The sequence below is a fragment of the Chelon labrosus genome (assembly GCF_963514085.1).
Source record: "Chelon labrosus genome assembly, chromosome: 5".
In the NCBI taxonomy this organism is placed as follows: Eukaryota; Metazoa; Chordata; class Actinopteri; order Mugiliformes; family Mugilidae; genus Chelon; species Chelon labrosus.
In genome coordinates this window covers 2925728-2937231 of record NC_140341.1, presented here as the reverse complement: position 1 = coordinate 2937231, position 11504 = coordinate 2925728, and the positions used below count along the sequence as shown (strand labels likewise).

General features: G+C 43.4%; 1 protein-coding gene across 7 annotated transcripts in view; it reads left to right on the top strand.

Annotated features, from left to right (window-relative positions):
* The first annotated feature begins 1310 nt into the window (after window positions 1–1310).
* satb2 (SATB homeobox 2) overlaps window positions 1311–11504 on the top strand; it is a 53662-nt gene continuing 43468 nt past the window's right edge. For all 7 annotated transcript variants that reach the window (XM_084544764.1, XM_084544763.1, XM_084544759.1 and 4 more), the window contains exon 1: window positions 1311–1882. The gene's annotated coding sequence lies outside the window, so the exon portion shown is untranslated. The remainder of the gene's footprint in view (window positions 1883–11504) is intronic.

The following is an 11504-nucleotide window of genomic DNA, read 5'->3' as shown; positions in this document are numbered from 1 at the left end:
CCTCATCAGCCTCCTCCTCCTCCTCCTCCTCCTCCTCCCAGAGCTCATCATCATCATATTTAATAATATTGAGGAATGAGCAGTGAGGAGCAGAGGACTGAGCCTCCTTCTCCTCCTCCTCTGAGCCGCGGAGCTGCAGGTGACACCGACGCGAGGCTCGGCTTCATCGCAGAGGTGAGTGGGCTCCCGAGGATCCACGGAGGAGTCAGGAGACTGAAACGCTTTGAGATGATTCCCGGACATTTTTACTTTTGCTTTAATGTGCAAAAAAATATATATAAATGTATAAAAAAATAAGTAAAGTGTTGGAGCAAAAAGGAGCATGAACTCTGAGGCCTGTGCGCTGCGTCCTGCTCCAGCTGTGTTCACGCGTGGAGGCCGAGGGAAGCTGCGCGTCACCGGTGCCAGCCGCGGTTCCTCTCGGACGCTTTTTACGCGCAGTGCTGGGGAAATAAAAATAAATAAAATAAAAATAACCTGTGGCTTCATTTGTGCTTTTAAAACGTGGAGACGGACGGAGGCTGAGGCGGTGCGTCAACACGAGAAGTTTCCTAAAAACCGAAAACCTCTGCTGCGGTTTTCCAGAAATAAACACTTAATGAAAACACAGAGCAATCCGCATTCCCCTCCAGAGGTTATCTGTGAACGCGGTGTCAGGCTCTAGTGTCCCTCTCTGGCTTCCTTATCTATCAGTCACGGCGCAGTGACATCTGTCTATCAAGTCCCAGGTTTATCATTGACAGGCTCCGTCTAATAGCAGCTCATCTCTCATTATTAGGCTACTTATTAACACGCACAGGGAGGTGGACTTCAGCTTGTGAGCCGGGGTGGGGTAGGGTTGTGGGGTGGTGTGTGGGTGGGGGGGAGGGGGGGTTATCTGCGGGATGATACCGACATGTGTGAGGGTGACAGAGGGAAGCTGAGGCGCTGATAGCGGGACGATAAGTTCCTGCTGCGAGAAGCAGGAACGAGGAGGAGGAGGAGGAGGAGGAGGAGGAAGAGAGAGCGGCTCAGGCTTTTCTGGAGTCAAAGTCTCTCTGGGGGGAGGGTGGGGGGTGGAGGGGGGTTAAAACCCAGCAGTTTGTGTCGGAGGAGACGGGTCACGACCTTCTCCTAAAGGTTCTGCTGGACTCTTCAGGTCCAGAAACTCACAACGGGTCAGATTAGTTTTCTAACGCCCCCCTCTTTCTTGCTCCCTCCCTCCCTCCCTTCTCCATGTCTTCCCTCCCTCCCTCCCTCCCCTCCGCCTTTGTCTCTCCTCCCTTCTCTCCTCCCTCTATCAGTCAGTCAGTCAGTCAGTCAGTGCGCCCGTTGGCACAGGGGAGATTGAAAGTGACACACTCTGATCGGAACCTCTTTGCGCACAGAAACTCGTCCGTCGCTCTTGTTTTTGTTTCCACCGTTTGCTCCGCGCGTTTCCTCCTCCGCTCATTTTGCGCCTTCTTCTTCCTCTTCTCCTCCTCATTCTTTCTCCTCCTCCTCTCTGCTCCGAGGATGAAGCCATGAGTTCAGAGGAGATCACACTCGAACTGATCCTGAGCTAAAAGGCGGACAGACGCGTAAAACCGTAGGAGCGCTGCGGTCCCACCACGGCTCCAGGAGAAAACACCAACTCTGTTTGAACAACTCTCCTCCTCCTCCTCCTCCTCCTCTTCCTCTTCCTCCCCCCTCCTCCTCCACCTCCTCCTCCTCCTCTCTACAACCATCTAACTTTATTTTTATTTTTCACATATTTTTGTTTTCCCCTGTGGATCTCCGCTCCGGCTCCGAGTCCAGATTCGTGTCCAGGAGCCGAACCACAGCTCAGCCCTGGATTCAATACTCCTGATCAATGGACAGAGCCTCCTCAGCGGCCAGCAGCGCTACAGACACGCCGTAAACAGTGAGTACAACCACGGACACTCAGAGAGAGAGAGAGAGGGGCTGCGGGTCTGGGTCCGGGTCTGGGACAGGATCAGATTTAAAAGCTGCAGAAATAAACCCAGAAAATCAGCGTGTGACAAATAAAACAACTGATCCAGGAAACTTTCAGCGGATGCCTCTCTGCTCCTCAGGTCTGATGCTTTAAATTCCTCCAGTTGTTAATTTAATTTATTAATATTATCACAAATTACAAAGTGTCATAATAATATATTTATTAGAATAACTGTGTTTTTAATTAATAGTAAATTTAAGCTGATTAAAAACACATTTGTGTCATTAATTAGGACGTTGATGAAGTTGAGCCTCTAATTATTTTAAATCATCTGAATTTATTTATTTATTTATTTTTAATGACAGGTTGACTCCGTTTAAGAGTTTTAAATTTAAATATTGCGCAAGATGTAAAAGCATGTGTATGTGTAAAAGCACAGAGGTTGTTTTAAGAAAAATAAAATAAAAATAAAATTAAAATAAAACCAGAATATTGTGATTTTAATATTTAAGGTTCATTTCTTCTAAAATAAATAAAAACATAAAAATAAATAACTAATAAATCCGCTGTTTGGAGACCTGGACACACGGACAGGTTTAAATCATGTTTGGATTTTTGGCAAATGATCAAAATATTTTACACTCAAATGTCGTGAGTGCAGGAAGGAGTGTGTGTGTGTGTGTGTGTGTGTGTGTGTGTGAGAGAGTGTGTGTGTAGATAAAACATTTTTTGTTAGAAAACAGTGAAACGTCTTAAAACGCGTCTAAATTTTCGCACGTTTTTGCAGCTTTTTAACTTTTAACGCACAAAGAATAAATAAATAAATGAGTCTAATAATAACTAGTGACCACTGACTCGGGGATTCGTGACTCGTTGACACGAGTGGAAATTAAAATCAGCCGCTGGTTGAGTTTAAATCGAGACCAAGGATGTAATAAGACATGAATAAAACATGCGCAGGGCGCAGCTCCTGCTTTAACCTCGGACACATTCAGATAAAATATCTGTTTAATAAACGGAGACGTCAGAAACCTGGAGCTCAGGTCTGGACCGAGGCCTCCAGCCTCAATCAGAACCATTCCTCCTGAAACAGGACGTTTTTTTTTTTTTTTGCCAAGAAACCAAATCATCGCGTAAAATCTCAACAAGGAACTTTTTATTATTATTTATAAATCAAACCTTTTTACGCAGCTCAAACCAGTTTTACGCGCAAATGAGGATTTCTTCTAAAACGCGTCTGATTCCTTTAGTCTCACTCTGACAGCTGCTGCGTTCACACTCAAACGTTTCGTCCTCTGTGACCTTTATTTATTTATTTATTTATATAAAAGAAGAAGAAGAAGAAGAAAAAAGAAAAAAGAAAGTTCTGGCTCCCTCAGCCGTTTCTTCTTTGCCCAAACCACCAGGAATCCAAACAGCGTTCCTGTTTACTCACTCCTCCTCATGTTGCTTCAACGCGGCACAAAACGACGCAAATGTCCCGTTTTTAAATTCTGTTTTTAAATCTCTTAAAGGTTCATTGTCACCTGAGCAGGTGATCTGGTTACTGATGATTTAATTAATGAGATTAATATCTGGATTTAACCAATGAATCAAATAATTTAAATGCGCAGACGCGCGATCAGAAAACACTTCGTCCATGAGACTGCAGCGGCAAGAAAAATATATTTAAGAAGAAAGAAAAAAAATACGGGGATTTATTTATTTATATATTTATTTAATTGTTCTGAGGCGAGGAGAAAGGGATTCGTTTCAGTCGGTGTGATGGGAGAGTTTCTGAGCAGCCTCCAGTTTTCTGTCTGTTTAAAGTTTGCTCAGATGTTTGAGGAGCTGCTGCATCCAGAAATAATAATAAAAATAATAAAACACTAAAATAACAATAATAATAATACATGGAGGGGATGTAGTTATATTTTTCTTTAGTGGGTGGCCGTTTGGTGACTTCTCCTTCATTAAAACTTGTTCTTTTAAACCTAAACGTCACTTCCTTCCTCTGATCAACTCTTCCACCTTTAAATCTGGACGTTTGAGGAACTCTGCATTCCCTCTGCTATCTGCTCACAAGTAATAAGGGTGTGTCCTGCTATTAAACTACAGATTAGATAAGTCTCTAATGATGCTGCTCTCTCTCTCTCTCTCTCACACACACACATATTTGTGTTTTCAGCCTGGTACATGTTTCATAACGGACTCACTGTGGTTGTTGCTGGTGATACATTTATCTCTTTAGGCCTTGTGTAAGTTAGAAAACACCTCCTCTTCCTCTTCCTCTTCCTCCTCCATCCCCCTCCTGGTGTGAGCTGTGGTGGACGCTTTCAACCTGTGGTCACTTTTACTGTGGATGAAATAATAGAAATGCTTTAAAGCAGCTTGAATGGACGCTCTTCTTCCTCCTCCTCCTCGTCCTCCTCCTCGTCCTGGGTCGGTGTGTGTGTGGTCCCTGGAAGTGTTAAAGCAGAGAGTGTGTGTAGCGTGCCGGCTTGTGGTTTGTGTGGCTGTAGTGTCTGTGTGTGTGTGTGTTCATCATCGTCATCATCGTCCTCGTCGTTGTCGTCGTCGTCTTCTGGAGCTGGAAGGGGCGAGGCTGGAAACGCTCCCCGTCCCTCGTTATCAAATCAGATGTTTATGAGAGACACAAACATGTTTCCCAGAAGCCCTCCAGAGTCCGACCCCCCCAGCCCACCCCAGCCCGGACTAGTGTGTGTGTGTGTGTGTGTAGAAAATAGTTAAACGGCGTTATTACCATCACCATAAACAGCAGATTCCACAATAATAATGCAGCCTCCCTCCCCGACAGCCACCAGCCTCAGAAAAATACCCCGTCGTGTTTTAATTCTTATTCCAAGAAGAATCGTTTCTGTTTTCATGAATCCCGTCGCGTAGAAAGGTTCAAATGTGAGGAAGACTTTCTGAAGAGTGTCCAGGTGTCCTCCTCTTCAGTTTGGATTTTTTTTCTAACTCTGAGCACAGCTGGAATGATTTTTGTTTTTATATTTCTGTAAAAGTGATTTTAATGTTCAGACGACGTCTCCAGAAGAAAACTTTGAACGGCCACCGATCTGCTCTGAGGTTCCTTCAGGTGTCGTCTTCAGATCTGAACTGAAGCTCAGTTTACGTCGTCCTCTGTCGTCTGAGCAGAGCTGTTGGTCCGTTGAGATTTTAAAGGAACTGTTTTATATTTTTCTGTGGAATATCAGAAGCGAAACATAAACGCTGCACAACTTTAAAAAACTAAATCTGAGAAAAAAGACTCAAGAACTTGAAGACGTTTCTGTATTTTTTTCTAACATTGCACAGAAATATAAAATCACTTTCTCTTCTATAAAACATCACCTCCCTCTCAGATCCTTGCAGCTCTGCTCAGTCGACTGGTTTCTGGTGCGAACAGATAAATTAAGCTTCAGTTCAGACGTGAAGACGACACCTGAAGGAACCTCAGAGCAGCACCGGTGGCCGTTTGGTCGTTTGAAGCTTCAGATCTTTCGCAGACAGAAAGTTTTCTTGCGGAGACGTCGTCTGAACATCTGCAGATCACATTTACAGAAATGTAAAAACACTTTCTGTTCTTTAAAAGCCGCCGTCTACACGACAAACCGTTGCAGCCGTGCACAGCTTTGGTTCAGATCTGAGGAAGAGACACCTGGATGTGGAACGTCTCCTAGGTCTGGACGCTCACGGACACAAAGTCTTCCTTCTACAAATTTAGTTTTGTTAAAGTCTGGACGTTAAAATCTTTTTTATGTGAAAGGATTCATGATGCGTTTGTATTGACTGCAGAAATGTTTCATATTTATAAGATACTGGATGAAATAAATGTTAGAGAATCAACGGTGAAAGGATCCTTCCAGATCTGCACAGTCGACTGGATTGTGGTGGATTAAAAATAAATGATCTAAACTTCTAGAGCTTCAGTTCTAAACTAAAAAAAAAAAAAAAAGATTTTAATGTCATTTGTTTTTGCACGTCCTCTTGTCAGTAGTTTTTGTTATTTCCACCAGAATCCAGTCGACTGTGCAGATATGTAAGGATCCTTTAGTTAGTTGACATTATTGTAAGGATAAACTCGGCTCCTTCTCGTCATTATATGTTTCGCCGTCGAGTCTCTAACATTTATTCTTTAAATCCAGAATCAGAGCTTCACTCCCTCTGGTCCCACTAGAGTCAGCGTCCCACCGTCCCACTGTCCCACTGTCCCACCTCTACAGCTTCACCTGCTCCAACGTCACCAATCCGTCTTTTAAAGTTTAGAAACGAAACCCGTGAATCTCTTTACAGTCCGTATATTTCTGTCACACGATCCTCAGTTTATTACAAACATCCTTTTATAACCTGTTAAACACGGAGTCAGACGTAGCTGCTGGCTAGGGCCCGTACTGCTGCTGCTGCTGCTGCTGCTGCTGGCTTTTAGGAAGTCAGCCTTTGATTTGTAAACATTTCCAGAAACTATCTTTGCCCTCCTGATCATATTTCTGTGCAGAATCAGGAAAAAAATAATAATACATAAACACGTCAAGGAGGAGAAGGTTTTCTGTCCGAGGAGCAGCTTTTAGTTTCAGATCTGGACCGAGGCTCAGCTCACGTCGTCCTCCTCTGTTCTGTCAATAGATTTTGTTTATTTCCACCAGAAAGCCGTTCGTCTGTGCGGAGCTGGAACCATACGTTAGCTGCTTGACATTTTATAAAAGAACAAAAAGCGGCCTGTGCTCCAACATGACGACACGTTTCTTTGATTTAGTCCAAACGGAGGAAAAACTCGGCTCATGACGTGTCGTTTATTTGACTCGGTTAAAAAAGAAATATGTTCAGATCAGGAGGAAAAAAAGGCTTAATCGTTTTCTAGGTTCGAGGTTTAATTTAGTGTCTGATAATGATCTGATGTGAAGTTTAGTTTAAGTCCTCTTCTGTCGGTTTCTAGTTTTTGAAGAAGACTTTCTGTCTGTGGAGATCAGATCTTGTAGCTTTAAATGTTTAGATGTTTTATTTTTTTGCTTGTCCTGCTTGTGTTAATAGTTTTTAAAGAACAAAACGAGCTTCATGCTTCTGCTCAGTATCAGAAAAACCACATAAACACTTCAACCGTCAATAAAACGACTTCACATCTAGACTGAAGCTCAGCTCACGTCGTCCTCCTCTGTCAATAGTTTCTGATTATTTCCACCAGAAACTGGTCGACTGTGTCTTCCTGATATAAAGACTCTAACGAAGTAAATAAATAAACATAATAATAATAAATCATTAATTGAGTGACAGTCAGACGTGTTGATAACGAGACTCATGTTCAGCTGAAGTCTATCAAACCTCCTGAACCGAACATGCACCTTCACATTCTGCATGTCCCAGTGACAGCAGGGCTCTTAATACCACTCCTCCTCCTCCTCCTCCTCCTCCTCCTCCTCCTCCTCCTTTTATCTGGGCTGCAGGGCCAAGCATTAACCAATAGCTTGATTACCATGCTATAAAAGTGGATCTGGAGCAGGAAGCACGGCCGTATCTCTGCATATTTTCCTATTGGTGACGCCCCCCCTCCTCTGCTATCAGGGCTAATAATGCCCTCACAGGTCACTCTCTCTCTCTCTCTCTCTCTCTCTCTCTCTCTCTCTCTGAGTGGTTTGCATGTTAAAGGTCCAACCTTTCATTAGAGGTGTCATAACAGGAGTAGATACTGGAGAGGCAGTTAGAGCCACAGCAGCAGCAGCAGGAGGAGGAGGAGGAGGCACACGGAGGCGTTGTAAGTTTGTTTTTTACTTCTCGCCTTCCTCCGTGCGAAGGCCTCAGTGTCTGTTCTACGATTAAGACGTGTCCCTGTGTTTCCTGTAGGGCTACTACTACTACTACTACTTAAATAAAACTGAGGAGCTCGTCAAGCGTTTGAAAGACGTGTCTCGTTGTTGATACTTTTTTAATCCTGCAGGGGGCAGTAACACGACCAGTAGCTCAAACCTGCAGAAGAAGATGAAACTAAACCTCGTCTCCCAGCTGGAGATGAGCTGATGAACATTTGGACCTTTAGTCTGATGGTTGGTTGGTTGGTGTTCAGAGCCTGGGAGTCGCTGCTGTGATCTCATCGGCTGTTTTTGGGAAAAGAATAGATGCTAATGGAGATGCTAATGGAGATGCTAATGGCTAGCGTGGTAGCGCCGCTTCCCTGCAGTTTGTTTCTGCACATATAGACCTCTAAGACTAAACCAGGTAGACTTCCAGGAATTAATGTTTTGCTCTGAGTGGGTGTTAGCAGCCTTTAGCAGCGGTTAGCATAGCATCACAGCATGAAGGTTGTGGGTTCTAAGCTGTTGGATAACTGGAGGGGGTTGATGTGAGTATGAATGGAGACTCTCTGGATAATTAATGACAGAATGTAGTGAAAACATCTCAATTAATTACACACAATAAATCTGAACCTATCAGCCACAACTTTATGACCACTGACAGGAGAAGTCATTGACCATCTCGTGACAGTTCAATGTTCTGCTGGGAAACTTCTGGACCTGGCATTCATTGGTGTGGATGTTACTTAGACATGTAGCACCCACCTAGACCAGACCAGGCACCCCCACCCCATAGCAATGACACTCCTTGATGGCAGCAGCCATCCCCAGCAGGATGCAGCCACAAAAACACTTTAGGAACAACAAAAAAAAAACAATAAGAACAGCACAAGGTGTTGACCTGGCCTCCAAATTCACTAGATCCCAAACTGATCAAGTATCTGTGGGGTACGCTGCAGAGAAGTGTAGTGTAGAGAAGCAGAGAAACACAAAAATGAAACCAGCTGGACACAGCTTTTAAATCCAGGTGAGACGCTGCCACGTCCTCCAGATGGACTCAGTGTTTCTGTGCTGGCGTTGAGTTACATCTCTGTTTGTGTTTACGTCTCTGAGCCGGACACGTTGTTTATAGGTGTGTTTGTTTTCTCTTCCTCCTCCTCCTCCTCTTTTCCCCCTCTGCAGCCTCGTCTCTTTGGCGTCCATTGCGTATTTGTTATGTCTAGGACATGTAATAAGATAACGGCTCAAACATTATCTGGGACAAACATGATTCAGATCTAATATCCACCTGCACAGGATCGGGAGGAGTGACAGTTTGCCCAGAGAAGCAGTAAATTGGTAAATGTGTCTCTCCTTATCAAAAAAGACATTAAACTCGGTTCCCGTCTCCACAGCAGATATGAAACAGCTCCTCTTATCGCCTCTTTATTAACAGCTTCGACTATCTCGGTTCTTATCGCACCGAGCGGCGTTCAGGATGCAGGCGATAACGATCGGCTACGATGTCCATGTTTTTAGCGACGGTTGATGACTTATTATCTTATTGTATATAAGACATGGGTTTAAAGACAGAACAAAAGGTTGTTGCTCAACACGCCCATAATAATTACACAAGACAGATTAGCATTTATCAGCGTATGATTCTCAGATATCTACGCCCACAGGTGTTCCTGGAGAATCGAGCCTTGTGTCATTTACTTTTCATTAAGGCTGAAACGATTCAAACAGTTCAGATAAAGAAAATATCTGTGCATCAATTAAAGAGTCCTACATCCAATGAGAGACATCGAGATGTAGACAAAGTCTGTCCATCACCACATAAAGCTACGCCCCCAAACCATTTGATTTGATTGGCCCTGTAGATCTTAGCTGGAGCAGAATCAGTTCCAAACTCACATTCCTGCAACTTTGTGAGGTTTTAGACGTCATTTCACCCAAAAGGTTCTTTGTCGGACTTAATTCTGTTCACAAAGCGCCACCCTAACTATCTGATTACGCTCCAGCAGAATCAGTTCCCAATGGAGAGACTTCAGACTGAAGTTCTGGTCTGGTCTGACTGAATCATCATCACCTGCTTCACTCAGCACCGTCTGCCTTTCCTTTCTCCTCTTCCTCTTCCTCTTTCTCTTTTCTTTCTTCTTTCAATCTCAGAAAGAAAAACTCACTTTAATTTTGAGTTGTAGTCGAACTGAACTTCTCTAAAGAGTCATGAAATCTTAGCACACTGCCACTGCTGTAGTTTAAAGACATGTCGGCCCTTTAGGGGGCCCCTACTGGCTCGGGGCCCTGAGTAGTGGTCTGCATTGGATGTTGACAAGATGGTGACTTAGTTTTTCTCTTTATCAGTTTAAATATCAGGGTCAGAATCAGAATCTTTTAAATTTCTTTGCAGTTGCTCCCATAAAGTTAAAGCTGCAAAGAAGGAAAGAAAATGCAAATATAAAAAATGTAAGATGCATAAAAACTAAATATTGCACAAGGAGATTATTGCAAATCTGAAATGTTAAGAGTGACCAGATATTCTCCTTAATTAAATCCTAGCGGGGCTTAAATGTACCACTTCCTGTTCCAAACAGCATGTCAAAATAAAATAAAAGTTCTAATAAAACTCAACCGATGAACGTGAACACTGCCAAATAAACTGAGAGCGAGATCACCTGTGAATTAAAGAAATTTAAGGGTTTAAAAAAATAGATTTGCAAATTCTAATTGAGCTTGACCTGGGAGACCTGATATCAGTTCATAAAATCAGTTTCAGATCAGTTTTCAAAAGTTTCCTGCGTCAGAAAATCTCAGGAGAATCAAAACACAGAGAGAGAACAACGTCAGACCAGAGAGCTGACTGGATTTAAAAAGTCTGAGGACAGAGAAGAGCTGGACAAAAGTAAAGACACATGAAAGATGAGAAACTAGAAGGAGAAGATGGAGGAGATGCCACAAATATCTGGGACCAAACTGTGTCAGAATCTGTAAATCAGAAGTGATTCTCTAAACACTATTCCACATCTCCAAATAACTTCCATAAACCTGTTAATAACTTCTTCTTTTAAATCACTTAAACGTCTCTTAACGTCCGGTATTTAGCAACTTTTCACTCTTTCTGCTCCGGTTAGACGCTAGAATTTCAAAATAAAAGCTCCACCCGGTGACCCCGCTCGCCCTGGCAACCACTCGTAATATTTGCTGCTGTTCAGGCGGGACATCTTATCTGGGACGTTTCTTTATCTGTCGAAGGCCGAGTGAAATGTTTCTGCAGCAGGATGTGTTGGGATGTGCACGGGAGGAGGGGGGGGGAGGAGGAGTGGTGGTGGGGGGGGGTGAGATGGTGAGATGTCGGCTCTCGATTGGGATCATCAGGAGCAGGACGGGACCTGTCAAATTCTTTGGAGGATTTGTATTTTTCTTTTTTAAATTTAAACACTTTTAGCCGCTTGGTCTTTAGCTTCCCGTCGAGGCTGCAGGCAGGTAGCTTAGCATCACGACCGGCTGTGAAGTTCACCCGACTACAGCCAGTGAATTCCTCTGTATTATATTCAGTTGTTTTTTTATTTATTGAAGCTACAACATTGTTGGTGGTTAGATTTATTTGCTGAGCCTCCCACTGTGAATTACAGCCACCACTGTACTCACATTTAAACCCATCGCTCTCCGCTCAGAGCAGCTCTTTGAACTTGTTTTCTTCTTTAAAGCCGCTTTTATTAAACTCTGCCACTCGCTTTTTATTTTTTATTTTTTTGCCCCCTTTGCCCTCCCACACTTTTTAATTACACCAAAGCTAATGTTTCTAATTTATTACCCATTTTGACTTTTTTTTTCCCTCGCTC